This window comes from Petromyzon marinus, unplaced genomic scaffold (assembly GCF_048934315.1).
Source record: "Petromyzon marinus isolate PM22_M1 ecotype Great Lakes invasive population unplaced genomic scaffold, UKy_Petmar_22M1.pri1.0 PM_Scaffold_24, whole genome shotgun sequence".
Taxonomy (NCBI): domain Eukaryota; kingdom Metazoa; phylum Chordata; class Hyperoartia; order Petromyzontiformes; family Petromyzontidae; genus Petromyzon; species Petromyzon marinus.
The window spans coordinates 4,280-16,381 of record NW_027423213.1 but is presented as its reverse complement, the minus strand read 5'-3'; the positions used below and the strand labels follow the sequence as shown (position 1 = coordinate 16,381).

Sequence of the window (12,102 nt, the reverse complement as noted above, 5' to 3'; positions counted from 1 at the left end):
TCAAATCGTGTTTATGCATATACACGTGCCTGAGGAAACATTTTAACGATGATAATCCTCTACAATTGAAAAAAACATCACATTAAGAAGATCTGTGTGTGGGAATATTTACAAGGCCTAAAAGTTGCACATCACATACGACTTAGGGGTCTACAGCTGTACGCACTGCCGTGCAGTTGAAATCCTTTAAATTGTGAGAAAAAATCACACGCGGACAGAGTTATTTGTGGTTGGCGCACTGCTTTATGAACCACATATGTATAGACAGTCACCCACAGAAGTGTATATAACAGAGCTACCTCTAATTACAAATGTAATTTTCTTCTTGAATTCCCTGCATCTGCCCTCATTCCCCTCCACCAAATAAAAAATTCTTCTGCACGAGTTATTTTCAATCTCCCCTTTAATTCTCACACTTTGCCTCTCCTCCTTCAACTCCAATGGCTTCTCGTTCACTACCGCTGTCTTTTAATATACCTGTCGCTGGTCTTTAAACCTCTCCATGGACTTGCTCTACATAATTTTGCCTCTTTCATCTCCTTCCATGTCCTCTCTCGTCCTCTTTGTTCCCAATTTTCTGTCTCTGTCCCTCCTCTTTGTGCCAAATCTCATTTATGGTCCCTCTACTTAACCTTCTTCCATTCCTCCCTTAAAGCCCCACCTCTTCTCCATTGCCCATTCTCTACCTCTTCTCTCCCCTTAAGCCTCCACTCCTTCTCGTCCCTACTCTTCTCCGATCCCATTACTGTCTATCGCTGTCACTTATTCCTCAAACTTTGTACACCCCTGCCATCTAAATCATTCCATTCTGTCACTGCCTTGTGCTTGTTATGTCAAGAGAGAAGGCACTCTATAAATATACATCAAAGCCACCACCGCCACCACCGTCACCACCGCCACCAAGAAAAGGAACAGATTTATTTGTTGGGTCTGGAAGTGGCCAAAGTGCAAGTCGGCCATGAAAAAATTTTACATTTAAAATTACACCGCTACCAATTAAAACATTAAACACAAACACAAAGGTTGTCTGTATAACCTCAACGGACTCTTGAGGCAAGTGCTTTTAGCGAGCAACTATGAAAGCCAGCATGGTACACAATGGGGAGGGTGGCCAGCACCATGCCTGGCCGCCTTTATCTCCTGAGTAGTGATGTTTACACACCGCACCAGGTACTCATTGGAGGCTGAGTCGACCTCGAGTTAGCCCAAAACCACTTTAGTTCATCGGTACTGGTGTTGCCAAGTTCATAGCGCAATACGCGAAACACTATACAATTACCGGATAATAAGCATACCCACACAGGCTTGTGCATGTGTGGGTGGGTTATTTATACAGCAGTATGCAACATGGCAGTCAGTCGGCACCTTCCGCAATGCACGTTGGTTATTCATGAGGATGCACATCCTGATGTATTCATTGGCTGATCACCCGAAGCCACCGTGTGAGCTGAGAGTTTCTCGATCTTACCGGGTACTCGATAGAGCTGAGAAATGCACTGCGGTCAATACTCAGAGTCATCATTTAGAGGTAGAGACCCAGAGATGAAGAGAATCCTTAGCAGCCCGTACATGTTAATGGATAGCAGTGATGGTCCCAGCTGCTGACTTGTACACCAGGGGTGAAGAATTGAGACAAGGCTGTGGTCCCAAGATAATTTCACTCCTTCCATTTGTTTTGTATTGAGTGGCATCCTGACGGGCACGACACGGTTCAGACGCGGCCACCAGCTCAAAAAACACGTACAGAACAAACCCTGCGCAGAGAAGCATGCAGAGACACGTGCTCGAAATCACACCAAGACAGAGGAACGCGCAGATGAGAGAACATACACAGAGGTAAGATCCCTCCTCATGTTGACCATGATGAGAAGGAAAGAGCAACACGCAGATGAAAACGTTTCTGGAAGTGACGATGGCTGATGATCAAGAGTAACTTGGAGGGGAGGAGGAGGTGGGAAGCTCATGCACAGGTGCTGGGGCCGATTGTCACAGCGCAGGCGTCACGAGAAGTGACGTTGGTTTGGGGAGGCCTTCATCAAACAGTGGATTTACCACTGGTGATGATGCCCATAATGATGATGAATGCATGGGCAGTCCACTCACATTCGTGCATAATCAGGTGCACGTCCACTCCCCTAGTCACCCCTCCACTAATCTCACTCCCCGAGTCACCCCTCCACTCACCTCACCCCCATTCCCCGAGTCACTCTCACCTCGACTTCTCCACTCTATCGCCAGTCGCCCTGAAGAGGCCCAACTCCGGAGCCTCCCCCAGTGCCACGTTCACTCTCAGCACGAACATCGTGCGGTGCCACCCCCTCCTCTGCTGCATCCCTCCAACTCTTCCTCCGCCATTGCGAGAATCGGCTCCACGAAGGGTCCCACGCTGTCCCCGTCCCTCAATGGACTCGTGTACTTTGTTGATTAAGGCCATTTAATAAAATAATGATAATTAATTATGCACACACACAGGTCACCAAAGTAGCCTCAATAGACATGTTAGGGCAAGTTGTGGAGCCTTGTGCTGTGGAACACACGAGGGGGTGGTATGTATTTTGTATGTAGAACTTCTTTTGCACGGTACGTAGCCAACTGTGCTAATCGGAGGTGCAGGGGAAGGACATCAAACTCAGCACAAAAAGTAGTTCTAAAGAAATTAGTTTTCAATCAAGATGTAAAAGTGCACAGCTCCAGTGGCTTCTATCAGAAGGAAGAGCGTTCGAGACGGCCGCAGAAGCGCTTCTGAAAGTGTGATGCAGCGACCGCCTTTGTTCGATGGTTCGCCAAAATCTGCTGTAGGGATGTGATGTGGCCAACACCATGCACGCGGCCACCTTTGTCTCTCCCAATTGTTGATGTTTATTATAGACACTGCACCAGGTACTCTTTAGAGGGTGAGTCGACCGAGGGAAGGTTCAGGACTGGGTCACACAGACACACACACACAGAAAAAGATGCCCTATGTCAAATCCAGAGGCTTCTAAGAAAATGGAGGTGTAAGATGGACACAGCTATTACATGGATGAAGGTGTAATACAGATATTTGTGTTAACGTGGTGCCGATCACCTGAAAACAATAACAAAAATCCCACCACTCATTCATCTGTTTAATCTTTGATTGGAAAACGCTGGGCGAGACCTGCGACATTCGAGTGAGCTTACCTACTCGCTCACAAACACGCAACACTCAACCCAGTCAATCAACATGTTACACACCCTAAATATGACCCGCCTTGTCCTGGGGGATACCTGCAACATGCGACTGAGCTCACCTCTTCACTCACCTACTCACCCACTATTGCTATGTCATCCACACACCCACACACTCGCTTATCTTAACAGACCTCAATAATTGACATTTAGCTCCTGAAGATATTGCTACATGCAATAAAACGCGAGTGTGTGAGTGATTGATTGAATGTGTAAGTGAGCGTCTGGTTGCGTGAATGAGTGAGCATCTGAGTGCGTGTGTGAGTGTGTAAGGTAAACGGTAGTGTATCGGCGAATGTGCTGTGCTACAAATCTGGTGATCCGAGTTCAAATCTCGCTCACCAGTCTATGGGTCTCTGTGTAAGTCTTTACCTCTCTGTAAGTCTATGGGTCTCTGTGTAAGTCTATACCTCTCTGTAAGTCTATGCGTCTCTGTGAGTCTACGGGTCTGGTAAGTTTACTGGTCTCTGTGTGAGTCCATGGGTCTCAATGTGAGTTCATGGGTATCTGTTATCATCATCTGTGTTTGAATGAGTCGATGGCTCTGTGTGATTGACTCCAAGTCTCTCTGTTCGAGTGAGATTATGGCTTTCTGTGCAAGTCTACGTGACTTTACCGAAATAACCAAAGAGTAATTCCTGCAGTCACGAAAGTGCCAAATCAAGTTTGAGTCTATGTCTCTCTGTGTAAGTGAGTACAACATATCGTTGCTTAACGCGGGGGTTGCGTTGTCGAAAATTGCTGCTTAAAGCTATTTTACGTCAAGCAGAAAACTTTTCTACAAGGAAAAACGGTAAAGGGGGAGGCTCCGTTTTAGCACAATGTAACTTTTATTACTATTTTTAATTGAGAGTACAGTACACTGTTTTCTATGTTTATTTTAAATGTGTTGTGTATATGTAGAAGATCTATATTATAATCGTTATTTATACTGGAGGAATCTAAAAAGCCCTTTTTCACAGATTTCCAGTTGGGGTGGTACAGAAAGTTACAAGAACAAACGATGCAAAAACACAATCGAAGTGAAAAGTATAGGAAAGGTAAGCAAATCACAAAAAAATAAAAAACAAACTATTTTTATCTTACCTAGTAAAGCCCTCTAAGCTATTAGCTTCTATTTCAGAAGCGAACTGGCCACAAATGATAGATGAATGAAGTAGCTTATGACGTGGAAATTTATAGCAGCCAAATAATAATAAAAAATTGTGTTACATTCATCAATATACATACAAAGGACGTGAAAGGGAGATATGATGAGTGAAAACTATAAGGGAGTGAGTGAGATGACACTACACACAGATGCTGGAACAAAGGCTGAGGAAGAGGATGACACGCCACATTACACAGTGCGCTCCGGTACAGCATCAGCTCCCAGCAATACAGAACAACGCTGCCAACACCCACACCACTCATAAGAGCAGTCCGTCATGTGCTACTCCAGTTATAGTGGGTGTGGTGTGCGCTAAGCGAAACACATTACATAAAAGACGAGGATGTACTGCATATAGTCCTCTGCGTGAGTGAGTCTATGTCTCTCTGTGTGAATCTGTGCGAGTGATTCTATGGTTCTCTGTGTGGGTTAATCAATGGTTCTCTGTTTGAGTGAGTCTATGTGTCTCCATGTGAGTGAGTCTATGGCTCTGTGTCAGTGAGACTCTGGCTCTCTGTGTGAGTGCTCTCTCTGAGTGAGTCTATGGCTCTCTGTGGGAGTAAGTGGGTCTCTAAGGCCACCACCATCTTGCTCCCTGCCCAGTGCGTCCACCTGGCTGAGCTGCAGGAGTCTATTGTCCACTGCTCCAGACCGCACAGATCCAGACGTCCACCTCCAGCACAGACACCGGCAGATTCTTAAACCTGGTGGTGGAAGTAAGGACACGAGAGGGGTAATAGTCAACCACCATTACCACCATCAATACCACCATTACAACCACCAAAATCACCGCTATCGTTAACACCACCATCAATATCACCACCTCCACCACAACGATCACAATCTAAATTACAATCACAATACTCTTTGGTTCTTTCGGTAAAGTCACGTAGGTAGAAAAAAATAATAGATCACGACGTTTCGATCGCAACACAAGCAACCATCATCAGGTGAAAAAATATAGCGAGAAAACTGCTGAAACACGAAGTTATATTGGCTTGAGATAAGCTCAGCCCAAGGGTAAGTGGGCGGGGCTACAGGTAGAATTTGCATGTAAATACAACACCACATCGTGGAAAAGGAAAGAGAGACACAGACACCGAGAGACATCCACACACAGACAGAGGCACACACAAAGAGACACACGAGAGACGCATATAGAGAAAAACACACCGGCAGAGAGAGACAACCACACAGACAGATGCAGAGAAAGATAGACACAGAGAGAATTACATAATTGCCCATGAATTACTATGGTGTGACAATGCCAATTACCAATGTCAAAGGGAACATCAATGAATGGTAAATGTGGGTTAATATCCCCAGAAGAGCATGTAGACTACATTAAAAATTAAAATAATCAGGCAATATAATATCACATATGGGTTCAGTTTAAAGTTTACTTATGAAAAATAATCCTGAAATAATTGTGCACCATAGATAATCTTAATGGTCAAGTTACATAAACATCACGGAATCACTTAAGCTGACCATTTAAAAAGACGTTAATTCCAAAATGTTGAGCAAAGGAAATTGTTTGGAAGTTCATCTCACACCAAGTACATGTTACTATAAATCTAAATCTGCATAGTTCTCAATCAGCAAAGTCGCAAACATGTTTTACCACAAGCAAGGAGTTCGGTGTAAAGCTGTTAAGCAAATTAACCACTGCACACGGTTTTAAAGTTCTCTGCCTCAAAGACAGCACTCTACCAAGTGTCACGACGCAGCTGCACACGCCGCATGACAATAGGCGGAGTGAGTGAATCTAAGTAGACACTGACCCTGTCAAAGGGGATCCCATGTCTAGAGTATTTGTGGCTGGTGCTACACATTTCTAACGTGATTAGCCATTTAGCTGATCTATCATTTGTGGACAGGTCGCTTCTGGAAAACAGCCACATAGCTCAGTGGGTCTCACCTGGTAAAATAAAAATAGTTTATAGAGTTCGTTCTGCCTTAACGCGTGTTTTCATAACGCCATTTGGATATGGCACGATGGATGTATTAGGGAACACGTTTTATAACGCGAATGCTAAGTGGTTGAGTCAACAGAACCACGTCGCGCGAGTAGGAATGTGCGGTTGTACGGCTGCCTGGGCACAGCGTCACACGAGGCATTGGGATGCTGCTGGATGCTTCCTGATGCTCCCCACGCGCCTCAGTCTTTGTTCAGCCGACACACGCATCTCACGCTGTTATCACGGACTGTGCTTTACCCTGTATTAGTCATTGTAACGAGGGAGTTTACACAACGCGGTGTTATTCAGCAACGCAACTACCGCGTTATAGAACACTGTAGTAAATATTGTCGCGGTGTGGAAGGAGCAATGAACGTCATCTTGTGGCATGGAAAGGCATCGCAGCCCTAGCGAGCAGCCAGAGACAAAGCCTGCACGCACGGCAAAGTTGTGATTGACCCGGGGACTATTAGCAAGTGACGCGTATGGACTAATGGTTACTCTAAATGACGATGTTGACGTTGGTTATAACGTGCTACAAATATGCTGAACGCACATCGCATTAGCTCTGACAAATAGCGGACTTTTTTAAAAGTTATCGTTTACAATGGTTAATTTGTATATCATGCCAAGTGAGTAATTTGCGTGTGGACCCTGACAGCGGCACTCAATGTCCAACTCTTGCGAATGCTCTCAGGGGATCTTTACCGTGCGCTGCGTTCACTCACTCAGCCCCAATCTCCCTGTCGTGAACTCACCACTCACCCACTCACTCACCTCACCCTTCAACTCACTCACCCTCCTCACCTATTAATTCTCCTCATTAACTCACTCACCTTGAAATCCACTCCCTCACCCCCCCCTCCATCACCCGGCACTCACCGCCTGTCCGTGACCACCTCTCCCGTGCCTACAACCACAAACACCACCACCACCTCTCCCGTGCCTACAACCACAAACACCACCACCACCTCTCCCGTGCCTACAACCACAAACACCACCACCACCTCCTGCTGCTGCTGTCGCGGTCTCCGCGTGGCGCCGCGGGCCCAGGGGGAGGCCTCGCGGCCCAAGAGCGGCGCCACGGCCCCCCCCTCCCGCTCCTGGCCCCTCCCCCTCGTCCCTCCTGGCCCCTCGTCCCTCCTGGCCCCTCCCCCTCGTCCCTCCTGGCCCCTCCCCCTCGTCTCTCCTGGCCCCTCCCCCTCGTTCCTCCTGGCCCCTCCCCCTCGTCCCTCCTGGCCCCTCCCCCTCGTCCCTCCTGGCCCCTCCCCCTCGTTCCTCCTGGCCCCTCCCCCTCGTCCCTGCTGGCCCCTCCCCCTAGTACCTCCTCCTCCCGCTCGCGACGTGGAGTGATCTCGCCCCCCCACCGCCCATTGCAAGAATGGCGGGAAGCGGTCGCGGGGCCGACCGTGCGCCGCCTCTCGCGTGATTGGCTCGCTTCGCGTCACGTGGGGCAGGCGGAAGAAGAGTATGGGGGAGGAGCTGCGCGGTTAGGGGCGGGGCCGTGGAGTCACGTGGTTGGCAATGATTGACAATAAGTGGGCAGGGATGACTGTCCCGTCAAGGTGTACGTCACATCCGGTTATGACGTTGGTATAAATAACACGCCCCTTCGTGACGTGCATCACACTTGCCTCTGTCCCGCGTGCCGTCAACACGAGCTGAGCATGGCGCTGCTGATCGTTGGCGTTCTGCTCTTGGCCCTGCTTGGGATGGGGATCTTCATTTATCTTCGTTTTACGCTTTCCATCTCAGACTTTCACCGCGAGACCACGACGCTGCAAAGGGAGATGATGGGCCAGCAGAATGTGGAGCTCTGTCAGAAGAACAAGACGCCCCATCTGAAGCTACAGCAGCAGCAGGAGGAGTTGATGGATAACCGAGAGACTCTCCAGAGAGAGAACAGGGGCCTGGTTCAACAGCTTAAAGAGCACCAGTTGGAGCTGGAGTCGACGAGAGTGCCTTGCTGCGAGCGTGCGTCTCTCCGTGCGGATTTTCTCCGAGACTGCAATGCAGCACAGCGGCAAATGTCGCTGCGCTGTAAAAAGGAAGGTCTCCGTAGGTCGCTGCGCATCCACCTGAGGGAGTTGAACTTCCTGAATCCACAGAGAGGGCAGAAGCAGTTTAGGCTGCGCGGGAAGCTGGCGCGTCACGAGGAAAAGTGGCACGGCGAAGAGAAGATGCGCAAAGAGTGCCGGCATCTCAGTAGACAGCTGAAAGAGCTGAAATGCGCCAATTCTCAAATTTACAAAGATGCCACCACCACCAACGCCACTGCCACCGCCGCTGCCACAGCTGCCACCACCGCCACCAAGCTCAAGAAATGAAGAGATGTATTAATTGGGTCCGAAAATGGCTGAAACGCAAGTCGACCATTTAAAAACATTGGGGCAATTTTGAAAATGACACCGTCCCATTAAAACATTATTCACAAAGACAAACGTTCCCCGTATAGAATCAAGAGACTATTGGGGCAAGTGCTATTAGCAAGGAGCAGCACCTAAGAAGGCCTCCACAATACAATCACAAGCACAAACACAAAGGTCCCCCATGTAGCCTCAACACACTGTTGGGGAAAGTGTTGTACAATATATATTTATCTATGTTTAACTTATTTTGCATCACATGTAGTCAACCATACCAATGGGAGGTGTTGTTAATGAATAGTACAACTTTTGGATTCCATTACAGAGAATCGTTAGTAAGTCGAACAGTTCATAAGTCTGAATAAAATAGTGTACTGTATTTAAATTCACATACTGGAAGTGTTGTAAAATGTATTACGGTTTAACAAAAAATTGGAAGCATTGTTAAAGTCATAACACGGAATATTATACATTTGCAAATAATACTGTAATAAATACTGTATGGTAAACAAAAAATAAAGTTACATAAATAGAAAAAAAATATGTTTTTATTGTCACTTACCTTGAGTCTGGATGTGGGCCCGTTTGTCGGGAGGGGGCATAATGAGTCCCCATAACTGCACACGGGGGGGGTTTGGGGGTGAATGCCCGCAAGCACACACACACACAAACAGCGACAGTCATCCCCCGAATAGCCTAACCAGAATGTTGGGGCAAGTGCTGTTAGCCAGCAGCGCCTATGAAGGCTGGAATGTCGCACGAGGGGGTGTGTTGTATATATAGGTGTTATGAAAATTGATGAAAATAATGAAAATTAAATGAAATTTGAGATTTGCATAATTTATCCGAAATTATGTTAATCAGTGTAATTATGCGCATAAATTATGCGGATTCGAGAGATAATTGTATTAATTTATGCGAGTGGGCGTGGTTATGATAATGCAGGTCGTTATGGATTATCAGGTCGAGCCTCGGTGACGAGGATTGTGTTATGAATTGGAATAACGCAATTGATCGTATGCAGTGACGCAGGCGTTGTGAGCGTGAATGAGAGAGAGTCGATTCGACTCTGCTCTTTAATTCCGTATTATCGATAAGAATACGATTACTCTCGATTGAACATTACGGATTATGTGTGTTATGGATTATGTGTGGTGATAGTGTGCTTATGATAGGTCCCCAGGATTCAGATCTCAAACGCAGAACAATATTATGCAGAATTTCAGGAAGAATCACACACAAACCTTCTGCTTTAATCAATTTTATTTCTAGCTAACTTTAATTTTTGGATAATATAAAAACTCAATGTCGGGATTTTGGAATTTCAACACAGCGTTAACATGATACCATCACGATTGCGTTGTTTCACCTCGATAGCGGCACCTGTGGTTAATTCCCGACGCGTAACGCAATCGATCGGTTGTTGAGAGAGAGATTAAAAACATGCGAACTATTCTATCAAACCTTAACTTTATAATATGCAAACCCGTATGCTTGAATTGTTACACAACACGGCACTTGGTCTTTGATTCGTATCCAATCCTTAATACATCCTGATATGCGAAGTTATTATGCTTGAAATCGTCAGCACAGTACCACGTTGATGTTCGTTCATTGATTCATAACGATTATGAATTTAAAGCGTTCGACTGAAATACTTCGAATTGCCTTATCAACACCACTCGATGGCCACCATGCTTCGTTACTTGAATTGTCACACAACACAGCATTCGGTCATTGATCATGCGCGGCCCTTAATGCAATTATTGTCACGTTGTTCACAATAGGATGACTGATTATTATGCAACGCTACTCGTTGACAGGGCACTCCAACCAGTATTATTCTTGGAGGCACAAATATGCGTTTCAATTCGTTATTTCATTCGTGGATACCAGCAAGATTATGCAGAAAGACAAATATTAACGAACGACTCAAGTATTTCTAATCAACTTCTCAATGCGACTCAATGGGTGGCGATGTTTTCTTTTGATATCCTTATCTCGGGCCAATCTTTTAATTAATTGTGGCCAGACCCCTGACAGGGAACCGGTTGAACACGCTCTCTATCCCCGCGAGCGGCGCTCCGTGGTGAGGTGTCAAGAATGAATCCTTGTTAATGGGTCAGTTGGTAATTTATGCGGTTAGAAGTACAGCCCCAGCACAACATTACAGAGAAAATTATGAACACTCTTAAAAACGATAGATTATTCACTCGGTCGTTGCGATGTTTCCACAATCACGGATGGTTCAATGGCTTGAGGTTTTTAGGCTTTGTTAATGACCCGTGAGTGTGTGTTGAATGGTATGAGTGGTGAAAGAGTAGGCCAATGTTCGGAATCGATTCTTTGCGTCAAGCAGACGTCTGGTTTGTCGTGTAGTGGGGGGCAGTGTATCATACGTATCAGTTGATTCTTCTTTCAGTAGTTGGTTCGGACTCGACGAACGTTGGTGAACGAGTAGATGCGTTGTTGTAGCTGAGATGACCGTCTGGTAGACGGCGTTAGAAGCACGCCCGCAGCGGCGCGCTGGTGCTCCGTCGTCGGCGGTTGTAGATTGCAGGCTCACGATTCGCTCGTGGTGGCGCTGGCCACTAACAGCGGCAGCGGGTCGCCAATCGGCGACACTCGCCAATTCGGCGAGTTGTAGAGACGTCTCCGGCGTCGGTGATGGCTGTTCTTCTGCTGAGATGAGTTGAGCGGGTCTTCTGCTGAGATGAGTAGAGATGAGTCTTCTTCTGTTGAGCTGAGTTGAGATGAGTCTTCTTCTGTTGAGCTGCCCCCGAGGGCTGATGAGTTGGCCCCGAGGGCTGATGAGTTGATTTCAATGCTGAAACGGCTCCTTTTTATGCCAAAAATCTCTCTCCCTCTCGGCTCCCCCTCACGAGGCGGAGCTATCTTTGATCTGATCGTATGTCGGTGGGGGGGGGGGGGGGGTTCGTGTGTCGGTGGTGGGGGGGTTCGTGTGTCAGTGTGTATGTTTGTGTGTGTGTCATTTATGACACGGTCCTGTTCGGGTCTTTCCTCAAGCCATAAACATCAAGACAACAGACACCTCGATTCATCTTGGTGGCGTCTGGTTGTCTAATCCCTCCACCCAGAGAGAGAGGCGGGTTCCCCCCCCCCCCCCTTTTCTGTACGCGTTCCGACGCACAAAGAAATGGTTAAGATTTTTTTAAGTTTAACATTTCACATCACAGTTGGTATCTTATCATACACAGTTATGATCCTGCTTGTGATTCATAGTATTTGATTTATTTCCAAGTGAAGATGCTCTTCCGAGCGTATGCATTTTATCACGTGCTGCAGGGAAAGACAAAGGTGGCCGGGATCTTCCCATCTCTCTATACTTTGCAAATATCATTTCGACTCCACATTCTACCAGCCTAATCCACCCCGTTGCCTTGGCTCTTACTTA

At 46.8% G+C, this 12,102-nt stretch overlaps 1 long non-coding RNA gene across 1 annotated transcript; it reads right to left on the bottom strand.

Annotated features, from left to right (window-relative positions):
• Positions 1-220: 220 nt before the first annotated feature.
• LOC142922978 (uncharacterized) lies at positions 221-7,426 on the bottom strand. The gene is made up of 3 exons (XR_012940449.1): positions 7,329-7,426; positions 4,973-5,064; positions 221-2,921 (listed from the first exon to the last, which is right to left on the bottom strand). It is a non-coding gene; the product is annotated as an uncharacterized LOC142922978 (long non-coding RNA).
• Positions 7,427-12,102: the final 4,676 nt, after the last annotated feature.